The following is a 12,008-nucleotide window of genomic DNA, read 5'->3' as shown; positions in this document are numbered from 1 at the left end:
GAGCATGTTTTACGAAGCACTGTATTTACCACCGACTATGTGCGAGCGTCCATAATGCCCGGTGAAAAACAACTAGTTTAGATAATTGATAACTCATTTTTTTCTAATACATTCCTCCATTAAAAACTTACTTATTTTATTTAAAAACTTACTTGACCGTCTTATTATCTCTATTCGTTTTTCTTCAGTGGCAATCAATGGTTGCAGGATCCTGTAAATACGACGAATGTTGCTACCCAATTTTGCTATATGCGGTCTAGTTTTATCAATTTGCAAAAATCCAATATGATCAGATATCAAGTCGCTTGTTTCGTTCGCTCAAATAGTTGAGAATATGTATTTGTTCTAAACGTCTTACTCCAGTGGTGTCCCACCATCCACAGAGAAGAAGCTTTTTTACTGCGAGGCTTGGTTGATGGGGGAAAGACGGGTTGGTACCTTTTCGGAAGATAATTATGTTTTTCAAACATAACTATAATACTATTATTTTTTGACATCTCATCAAAGATGAAGAAGAATATGGAAGTCTGGGTATTTACGGGGCTTACGACCGTCATAGGCTGGTTTAAGTGATCACTTTACACACGTGTAACATTCACCAATTCTACCCATTATTGACAACCACACTACTCAAATTCTTGGAAGTTCTATATATATGAACCAATTTAGAAACCTTGTTCATGAATCACTAAAACTTCACTAGAGACATCTATTGGTGAGATGTAAAGAAGCTTTTTATTAAGCAGAAACTCTTATATTAATAAAAAGCTTCTTTACATCTCACCAATAGATGTCTCTAGTGAAGTTTTAGTGATTCATGAACAAGGTTTCTAAATTGGTTCATATATATAGAACTTCCAAGAATTTGAGTAGTGTGGTTGTCAATAATGGGTAGAATTGGTGAATGTTACACGTGTGTAAAGTGATCACTTAAACCAGCCTATGACGGTCGTACGATGAGCTCCAACTCGCGGGAACTCAAACTTCTTATTTATTTGTTTTATCTTTATTACGAAGGTGCTCCTGAACCATTCAATACTAAAAGCCAAGCTCCGTTAATAATCAGCTTGTTATTCACACGCTATATCTTAATGTTACGACCCTTACCATTCTAGGAATGTTCTTGAAATACCTAACGCCATTTTCCCCCTCCTATGTAGTTAATAAGTTTAAAATAAACTTATTTGATTGAACTAAAACGGGATGCAATAACGCAAATCTCATTCCTCAATTGTTTTTACCTACACCGCATATATATTGCTTACTTGTCTCGAAGTTCAAAAAAACTGTTTCTGCATAGATGATATCTAGTGGCTTAATACAAATCGGTAAACTACGGCTAACCTTCAACTCTTTAGCTACTGCTGAAGTACTAAGTTTACTAACTTAAATAGAAAATAATTTTGCAATGGAAGGCGAGTAGTATTGAAATGGAACAATATTGCGCTGTGGTGTTGGGGAGCTCTGGAAGATTTACCAATAAAAGTATCTTGCGGAGGCTCCGCGTGGCTGTGTGGCTGTGTGCCGTGTGCCGTGTGCAGGACGACGCGTGTGTGCGTGCTCGGGTTTATTTGGGGCCGGGCGGTATTAAGGACCCCTGCAAGCCATTATTTCGTAGGCAGCGGAGCCTACCTGTGCCCCTCCCCGCCTGTCTCTCCGGAGCCCGATGTCGGCCGCTACATTTCCAAGTTCTGCCATGAAAGCAACACGCACGGCGCGCGACGGTATCGCGCTGTACGCTCTATCTACGTAGGACTTAGCATTTACCGCTGCGGATGCTCGATGTGGGAATCTGGCTCGTCACGAGAAACCGCGGCCGCCATCTTGTGCAGTGCGTGATTGGCGACTGTCTTATTTACTCGCTCACCAGAGGTCTACTATCAAAAGGTTGATAGCGAATAACGAACGCGTGGATGATAATTCACTAGGTTCGGTGGTCTAAAATACAATTACGCCGACTGTTCGAACACCGATTGCGATATTTCGAAATCCTAATCAGTAGGTAGATTGGTTATTTACGAACTGATCCCCGATGCGGGCCATCGGTTACTCGCTTCGAGGCGTCTCGGTTTGTCGTTTGCATAACGCCTTGCGGTTTCCTCATCATTATTTAAAAGTTGTTTAGAATTGATTTTCTCATTTATACACTAGTTTCGGTAAATTATACGCCGTAGGAGCTCCGTCGAGTCTATTCGCAGTCCATCTGTGCCTATATAATTTGGTATTGAAATTGGATTGATTGGCGAAGCAAAGCGCCCATTTAGTATCGCATTGTGACATTTTTGTACTCGTTAGGCCGAGGCCGAGAGAAGCGCCATGGGCCATGGCACACGCCTCTGCGCTCATGTCCGCAACTACCCGGTACTAAATCACCCGACACGAACGTGCCTACGGACACTCTTCAAAACATTGTCGTTTTCCTTCCTTCTTCAATTTCTAAGTAGCGATGTTTTGCAATAGTGATGGGACCGGATTCGTTGCAAACTTTCTTCAAATATCATTTAGATCGTCGATAAGCTAACGTTGATAGCGAAAATGTAAATTGACACACAACATCGGAACACATTGACCCAATTTGAAAATAATTGGAGCACATTCGTGAAGCAATCGCTTTACATCATGTCATATCGATATTTAAAGAATGGTGCTACTACGAATTCCGTTGTCGGACGCCAGGTGACGTTTGGGAATTGTAGGAGATTGCTCCACCTCAGTCGGATTTGCTCGGCGACTAGATAGATACGTTGCAAAGCGCCTCGAATGATAGGTAATTATTTGGTTGCGTCGGACTGTTACACCATGTCCTCATTCTGCCCGCTGCAGTGTGTCAAGGTTGTGGCTCGGCTCGGTGGCGCCACCGCGCGCTCTCTTTATCGCTATCGCTATAGCTTCCTTATTTTGATCTTTTAAATAGTAAACTGTTGTTTTGTCAATTTCGTGACACCTACACAGATAACACCTTTAACCCGAATTTGTCATAATTTTTTTATTTACTCTCTCAAAATTTGGGGTGCGTCCAAATCCGTGTTCAAAACTCTGGGTTTCTCCACATAGGAATTATTTTTACATTTCGACTTCTCAATGCGGATAAAGAAGTCTGGAAATTTACAGGGATTATGACCTGTCATAGGCTGGTTTAAGTGATCACTATATACAATTACGTATGATGTAATTCTCACCTCGCTTCATGAGTGAGTTCGCGGTAGCAACTATGGTTGATTTTATTCAGTAGAAAACATTTCATTTGGATGTTTGCAAGATCCTTACCGAATTATTTTACGCACTGGTAGTCGCCTGATTGCAATCAATTCAATTATCGAGGATCACATTTGATTAAAGTACTACTATTGAAAACCTTTTATTTTTCCTTTCAAAGTTGAAAACTAATTGAATGCAATTTTGATAAAAGTGGGTCAGTGAAATTTGATTCACGAATATCTTTTTGTATTAAAAAAATATATCTAATTTTACAAGTATGTAGGTACATACTATGTATCGTTCGTAAGTAAAGAGTTGGGTATAAAAGGAATGCGTTCGCACATACACTGTTGCGATGCCTTTTAAGGGTCCGATTTTTACATAGTCATGCATATCCAGAAGTACATTAAAGGTACTTTATGTTCAGCGCGAAAGTAGGTCACAGGTTGTGACCACCGAGCAGCCAACTCGCTCTATATGGGCCGAGCTCTCTTCCGCTTCGGCTCCTAAATAATGAAACGCCAGCCCTGTCGATCCGCTGGTACCCTGGTACCCTGGTACCCCGTTACCCCGTGCGCTAGTCCGAGCTGGTCCACTCCACTCCTAATGTATTATAATTAAAATACGTCGCACATTTTGTGTCCAAATCAATATTGACCAATGTTTTGCGTCGACACAAAATCGCGAAGCATTTCCGTAGTTGGAATTTTGAAATAAACGAAACGTTCGCTCGTCGGACGGGCTGTAATTGACTAAACATCGCTTACGGAAACTTGAATGGCATTCGGCAAACATCGCAAAATGCGCGAGTTTCAATTGTCGGTTTCGTTGGGTAGGTGAAATTGAGAGTGAGCTTTCCGTCGGCCGGGGGAGGGGGGAGGAAGAGGGTGCGGCGGGTGACCCGGTTCTGCTCCGTCTACCCCTTCACACACCACCCTCCCACATTTCTATTCTACTGTTATTCTCGCCTGCATTTCACTTAAATGTCAACTATCATAAAAAAGCAAATGTATGTTATATACATATATATATATACATATATATATATATATATATATATATATATATATATATATATATATATATATATATATATATATATATATATATATATATATATATATATAAATATATATATATATATATAAACATACACATACATATACATATACATAAACATGTATTATATGAAAAGGTGTCTATTAATTAAATAACACGGTTAAGTTATTATTATACATAATGTAAAATCGCCGCTTTCGTATGTTTATAGTGATAATTCCTAAAACGTTGATAAAGCTCATTACAGGTGCAATGAGTATTGCAAATTTGAACAATAGCCCGCACATAAGAGCAGTATTCTTTGCGTCACTGTAATTCGACGTCATCACGCCACGGAGCGTGGAGCCTGCCGCCATGCGACCATGTGACACCCACTCTCTTTCAACTGCTCATGATTACGTCGTGTCATTATATCTCGCTTGTTTAGTTTCGGGCGTATTTTGTTCAGCAACCTGTTGATATCGCGGTATAATTTGTTTGTTTCGCCAATTGGCAGCTTTAGGATCAGTTCGTGCTAGGGGTCTGAGGTTCTGCCCGCTAGAGGCACTTCCGGCCGACATTCCGCCGCACCCGGAGCCCGGAGCCGGGACCCGAGGTCGTCGTCCCTCGCGGCTTATGGTATAATTCAACCGAGTCCTCGAGTATTAGCGAAGGAAGCTACGACCGGCGACCGTCTGGTTTGTACGCTATAAATGCGTGGTTCGGCAATATTTCCATCGTTCATTCGTCGCTCGAGTGAATAGTAATCGGGCATCATTGTCCCGTGTATTCTCGGGGAAACGACGCAAAGCCATTATAACTAGTTTCTATCGTGTCGTTCTACCGTATCTATCGTACTTTCGAAACTTTTTATTATCGGCGCGAAGTAGCGACGTAATCATTCATCGTAATCAGGATTGAACATATAAATTGAATACACTTCTCGGCTTATCTTGTCCAATAATTATTTGTATCCCGTGATTTAGGTACATACATGTATATGGCTAGCTTCTTCCGACTAGGCTGCGGATGTAATTCTAAACATCACCTGCTCTAGCTTTCCTAACTACCCCATTTCCTGTCTTATTGTATATTTACTGATCGGATTTCGGAAATGTATTTTAAAAGAAAGATATTTTCTTTTCGTTAGAGTTGGGTCGATTTTCATTATTCTTTCCACCCCTCGTGACTGCATCGATATTCGCCCGAGAATCGGCTTTGCGAATTTTCATTTCCGATCCAGATGAATTCCAAAAGTAGACCTGCTTCAATCATCGAAAGTGTTGCTTGGTTTATTGCGTGAGTTTTGCTTTCAACGGCTGTAGTGCGGAAAAGTCTAAAAATTGCGATGCCACTATGTTTATATGGCGCTCACTTGCCTAAGATAAGATACACGCATTACACCGAATACTTAATACGAGACTGATTAAAATTAGATGTTTATTGACTTGAATTGTTATGGATTCTGGTTGTGCGATCAGTTAGGTGTGTGGCGAATATGTTTACACAATGAATGAATTATCCTCCAGCATTTGGCGGTCGTGACTCGCGGCTGATTGTCACCGTTACTCCGCTGGGCAATGGACGAGTGGACAGCGTCCGGTGCCCATCCTTCCACGTTTAGTGGGACCGGTTCCCTCGTAGCGATCTACAGGCTACAGGTGCGTGCCCGTTCCGTTCGGAGTGGCTATGAAAAAAGGGGTTCACTGACCACCGCTTCCAACGTAACAAAGAACCCATCCACTCGCATTTCATAGCGGATGTCTAGAACCTTTCCTTTTTTCGTAGCCTTTTTATACCGGGAAATCATCAGTTAGTAGGAAAACTTATAGAGCTTTGTCAGCTTCAGATCTCATATCCGATTTCATGTTATGCACGTGTGTTCTCGGTAATATGACAGAAATGAATTAGTTGTTCTTAAGGACTGCTATGCAAAACTACAGGGAATGAAAATATTTACGTTCATACTTTGTCATCATTGTCATCATAAGGATATCGCGCAATATTAAAACGCAGATGAAGAATCTCATAGCGTCATAGAATCAGGAACTAAAGTGTATCGCTGATGACCTCTGAATCTCGCGTTTAGAGGCAGCCGAGGTCAATAAGCACGCGATGCCTCTTATGTATGAGGAAGTCATCTTCTTACTGCCTTACTCGCTTGCGCTTGGATGTAATATCCTACCAACTTGTGTTGCGTGGTTCGTTTACTTCCTTGTTCATACGAGTAGTAACTAGCAACCGTGTACTTGGTCATCGTTTTCATTTATGGAATATTATACTTTGTTTTTATTCGCTATAAATCTGACTCCTTCCAGGAACTTCCTTAAGTGGAGTGTATTTTTTTCCACTAATGGTTGCCAATTGCTACAATTCATTGATAGAGATGTTTATTTTGTTGAAACTCCATATTAAACGAAGATCTCGGTAAACCAAATACAACGAACGAATGTTGTTGTATCACTAATCGTTATCTACTTGGCGCATAAAGGTGGTGGTGGTAATCACTCGAAGGCGAGCATGAACTGCTCCACGCGAGCTCACGATCCGAGCTCCGTCCGCTCCGACAGAGAGCGCGCGGCCAACACACGACTCCCTTAGAGATGTTGCCGTTTTTCGGAGCAGCTCATGTTTGTTGTCGAGTGGGTACCCTTTTTAAGGTTGTTATTATTTTGACGTCAGAGAATTGCACATTAAACGTATGTCAAGTAGTGTATGTGACCAAATAGTTTTTAGACGGTGTTTTTAATTAAGTATACAGTTTTTAAAAACACATTTGTTTATTTTGTGTCTTTAATTAGTTACGAAACTGTGATAACGCGCGTCTTCTTTCGCGTGAAGGCAATGTGTTATCACTTTTACTTATCCCCTTTCTAAGAAAGTTGGTCAAACTTTCGTTTGTCATACGGTTTAATAACATAATCCATCCTCTACAAATACGATATTATATTTGTATCCAGCGGCCGATACTTTTCGCCTAGCGCTCGCTTCCAAATTATGGCGAACGATTGCCTTCCAACTTACAAACGGGTATCGAGGCCATTGAAATAGAATTTTCACGTCCCTCTCTTGTCGCGGGCCTCCCCCCGCATCCCCTCGCCTCCCCGCGCCGCCCTCCGCCTCCTCCAGTCAGCCGACACTCGATCGGCGAGTTTAGAGGCGAAGTGCCGAACCTGTCAAAGTAACGGGCGCCGCTCGGTTCCCGTTAGCGAGGCTCTACTCCGAGTTCCGGCTCGCGACGGCAGCTGCAGCCTGCCCGCTGCCCGCTGCCCGCTGCCTGCTGCCTGCTGCCCGCTGCCCACTGCCGTCTCTGCAGCGCGCCGCTCTTGGCGACCCCAATCTCCGTGCCAGATTTATTCGATGCCAATCCGCATAGTCTGATTGTAAACGTTTCACTTTCCTTTTTATCGCCGATATCTCGTATGACTTAAATTCTTGGCTAATATTATTTGCGTACTTATTATCCTCTTTTGTATGTGATATAATGACTTTCACCCATTTGTACAAGTCATATAATTACATGTAACTTATCTAAACTCCTAAATATTCTATAAACAATACCATTTTGGGTATAGGGATTTACGCAAAAGGTCTATATCTTGATTTGCAGCATCTGTATTACTTAAAAGATGATTCATTTTATATTTTCATTAATTTGTGGTATGTATTCCTGTGAAAAGTTTAACCAATGACAGTTCAAAGACAAGTGATGTAACAGGGTTGAGTAAAAAACTCATCTGGATTTTTTTTAAATGCTCAAAATCGAAAACGTCAGTATGTAGATAGCATTTTGTTTTTATGAAATTGTTCGAATACACGTTCCTACATATTTATTTAATCTTGTAATTGGTTGAAATACCATGGCTTGGTCCGTTTGAACGGGATACCAACTAACCAGTAACCGCAGCGGCGGGGCAGGGCAGCAGCAGCAGCCGGTTGCGCCATCCCGGACCGGACCGGGGACCGCGAACATTCTACTTATTTTAGGTGTATGTATAATACTAATTCACCCAACTACTCGTCTAGGTGTCCAAGTCATACACACACACGCGCGTGCGTGTGCGTAACTTTTCGAAACCAGTTAATTCCCAAACTTGCACATTTCCATCTCAATAAACTTGAAATGTTCGTTTATGTTGATGTATCAACAGGGATCGATCAAAACGTCATTTTTGTATTGGAATTGGCTAAATCTCGGATACGATTCGATGTTGCGGTGCACTAGTGGGTCTGCGCGATTTCGCAAGACGCTCGGCCGTACGATGCGAGCTAGTTAGCGGCGTGATGTGATCCCGTATGGCATCTGCTATGGTGGCTGGTACTCGGTACTATGGGAGCGGGTATGGCGCGGCGCGGCGCGGCGCGGCACGCAGCACGCATCACCCGGGGCCGAGTTCAGTGACCGGCCGGCGGAGGGTTGCGCGTCCCGCTCTCCCGCTATACCCAGTAATGACGATGGCCGACGCGATGCATTCGTGCGGGTATTTCTTTCGCTCCAAATTAAAGAACCTCGCACCACCCGCCAGGAGGAAATTATACACTAAATGTGTACACACTGCACACCGCACACGTGTCGGCGCGTTCAACGGCCCCTCGGCACCTCGGCACCGGGCACCGGGCACCGGGCGTCCAGCCAGCAGGCTCCGTGCAGACCACACGCTATTGCGAGAAGCCCAATTCGTTATGGGAATAATTTATCGCCTTCCGACGGCTATCGGTACTTCGCCATAAACAGTATGCGCGACTATCTTTTTTCTAATCGGTCGGAATTAAAATTACGATTAAGGATTAATTTGTCTAAACGCGAAACGTGACGATATATTTGGGATTCTTTTGTTTCGTTACTTATATTTATACATGGTGTCGGTTGATAATGGGCTGCTCGCCGTCTGTGTCGTATGTTTAGTCAGTTGTCTGCAAACTTGCACACGGCCTTTCGCGTATGTTATCGTATCAAAAGCAAACTGAGCCGCAAAGATAATGACTCCACCTTTAACGCGATCGCCTGACCTTGTATCCGCTCATTTTCTGAAAATTAAAGGCCTACATACACATGCTCATTATTAGTACAAATTATTCAACAATTTCTACTTAGTAGCATGTGTGTACCTATTTTTCTAGAAATAAGCATGCTCATTTCGAGCGTGTTCGGCTGTCGGATTTTCGAGCAAGCTACGCTTTTTTTTTGGGGCATGCTCTGAGCGCGTCAGAACAGGTTTGATTATGAGCATGCAAGTATCGATATATGTAAACGAGCATGCTTATTTCGAGCAAATGTATACAGCCGAAGAGCGTGCTCATTAACACGCTTAATTAGCAGTATGTGTATCTGTACGTTGATGGCTTTTCTTGCGGCTATTGAGTGCGACACGTAATTATAACGCCGCGTATTAAACGTTGAAAGTTTCGAATTGTTTATTCTAAACCGTACGTAATAAACATATTCAAGGACGGTCGATTCTTTTGATTATGTATTATCATATTCCAGTATGATATCGGTGTACGTGTCGTAGCTTCTAGAAGGCGCAGATGAGATTGCGTATCGGCTATCTATCAGGTGGATGATTAATACGTACGAGATTATGACGAGCATCCTGCGTCGTGAGCAAATTTCGATGTTTGACTTACGACTTCGCTTATTGGTTCAATTGGTTTTATTCCGTTTCGGTAATGATAGATGGATGTGACTTCTACACTTGTATTATGCTACTCGTATATGCATTCAATTTGGTAATATGAACGAGCTTTACATTGCAAAACGCGAATTCGATACAACTTATTGTTAGTAACGCAAATCATGCAGTAGTGTCAAAAATGTATCTTTGACGCGTTGAGATAATTTTGTCGTAACATATGAAATGAGCTATAGTCTTTTATGTGTCTGCTGCAGCGAGAATGGTAGTCGCTGGAGTGTGCGGGTAGTAAGGGGGTGCGAACGGTTCGCCGGGAGGAGAGGGTGCATCGCGCAGGGGTCGGTGACCCCTTCCCCGCCCCTCCCCTCCCCTCCCCGCACCCCAAGCCGCGGGGGATGCACCTAGATGGATAATTTATCATTTTTGACGCCCGGCATAGCGAGAAAAGAAAATCTCTGTATAGTAAAAGTATTTTTTATTATTTTTCCACTTTTTGATTCGCGACTCGTTTATCTTATTATGTTCGTTTTATTTTGCTATCGGTTTTGACTCGAGTTGAATGCACGCTAAATCGTGGTTTGTGTGTGTGTTTTTTTTAAATGTTAAAATCTGTGGCCTTCGGTTCTTATTCGGATTTTCTTTATTTTTATTTTGGCGATATATCACAAAAATATTTGTCACCTGATATTACAAGTGTATAATGGTCTATATTGAAGCATTTCGGTTTACCTTAGGGATGTTGAGCTAAGGCGAGCGGCAGAAGATCGTAAGCGATAATTTGAAGCGAGCCGTTTTTGTAACATCGCGATGGTCTTGTACTCGCTTATATATAAAATATATATTATAACTTTTTGTAGACTTATTTTGTAGTTCAAATAATAATAATGCCGTGTTTTTATTTCTAACAAATATATCTGTTGCATTAGCAACAGATAGATCTGTTAAATTATCGACAAAGGATTTAAAAAAAAACTTCGCCTAAAAAAAGTTTTTTGCCCTTACCATGTTCGGCTGAAAGGCGATATGTGAATAGCGCGTTATTTTTATATTTTTCATTTGCAAAGTGAAAAGTTGCAACTGAACTGTCGAGATCGTGCGAACCGGGTTAGCGAACAGTGTTGGAAAGACAATGGCTCGGTACTTCTTCCTACTGATTCTTATTCTTCATTAGCTCCAGGTGATTAGTGGCACCTGTTCCGAGCGCTCTTCTAACCTTGGATATTGTAAGAACTCACCGACATTACTCGTCTCGCCGACGTGACACCTTTATTACTATACTGTTGATGTCCCCGAAGACATGAACTAATTGTTTTATAAGGATACATGGACTCGTGAGTCCTGTTCTCGGCTGGCTTGAATGATCACTTTCTATGTGTGTAATTTCACCACATCCCATGATTGAACATCTATTACACCTGTTTTTTGGAAATTTTACTTATACTCGATATCTAAGCATCTATTCGCATACGTGTCTATTTTGGTAATGTGAATAGCTGAAACTATTTTATTATTGTATGTGACATTCTTACCAGTTATTATTATTTACTTTTCTCCTTTAAACTCCACTATCCCGGAAGATGTTTGTATGATTTAATAGGTTCTGCTAGTTGCCCTCGATATACCATATATGTTTGTGTATACTTATGTACATTTTATTATTATTTATGTTGAGTATTTCCAAATATTTGAACACAGATGCTTAATTAAAATGTCAGATTATTATCAAGTTACATCATAAATGTCTCAACAGAAACGGAGAAACGTTTTTCAGTATTTCCCTTCCTTTCGTCTCATCTGTCAGATTATTGATAATCGACTAGCAATCGTATTTGCTGTGGAATATTTGAAAATGTGAGACTTGCGATAAATCTGCAGTCATATATAGTTTCTTGAACGTTTTCTTTCTAATAATCCACAACATGTCGGCTGTCCAAATTTAAAACACAGTAAGGGACATTTTTTTGTAGTACGTTTTTTTTTGCATTTATGGACTACGTAGACTCTACTTAGTCCAAAAATGCAAAAAAAACGTAGGTACTACAAAAAATGTCCCTTACTGTGTTTTAAATTTGGACAGCCGATGTATTGTTATTGTCAACATGTTTTTAAAATTGTATTTTTCTATTGGTTTCCTGTTTT

General features: G+C 41.4%; 1 protein-coding gene across 16 annotated transcripts in view; it reads left to right on the top strand.

Moving 5' to 3' along the window:
- The window catches only part of LOC148300047 (AN1-type zinc finger protein 6-like), a 57,761-nt gene that overhangs the window by 26,187 nt on the left and 19,566 nt on the right, over positions 1–12,008 (top strand). The window contains exon 1 of one of the 16 annotated variants that reach the window (XM_088275351.1): positions 5,771–5,897. The exons of the other annotated variants lie outside the window; for them this stretch is intronic. The gene's annotated coding sequence lies outside the window, so the exon portion shown is untranslated. Of the gene's footprint in view, positions 1–5,770; positions 5,898–12,008 lie in introns of those variants that run through there. 16 annotated transcript variants of the gene reach the window in all.

Source organism: Brachycentrus maculatus, unplaced genomic scaffold, assembly GCF_059751285.1.
Source record: "Brachycentrus maculatus isolate JH-2025_06_01 unplaced genomic scaffold, ASM5975128v1 h1tg000848l, whole genome shotgun sequence".
In the NCBI taxonomy this organism is placed as follows: Eukaryota; Metazoa; Arthropoda; class Insecta; order Trichoptera; family Brachycentridae; genus Brachycentrus; species Brachycentrus maculatus.
This window is presented reverse-complemented; position numbering and strand designations above follow the sequence as displayed.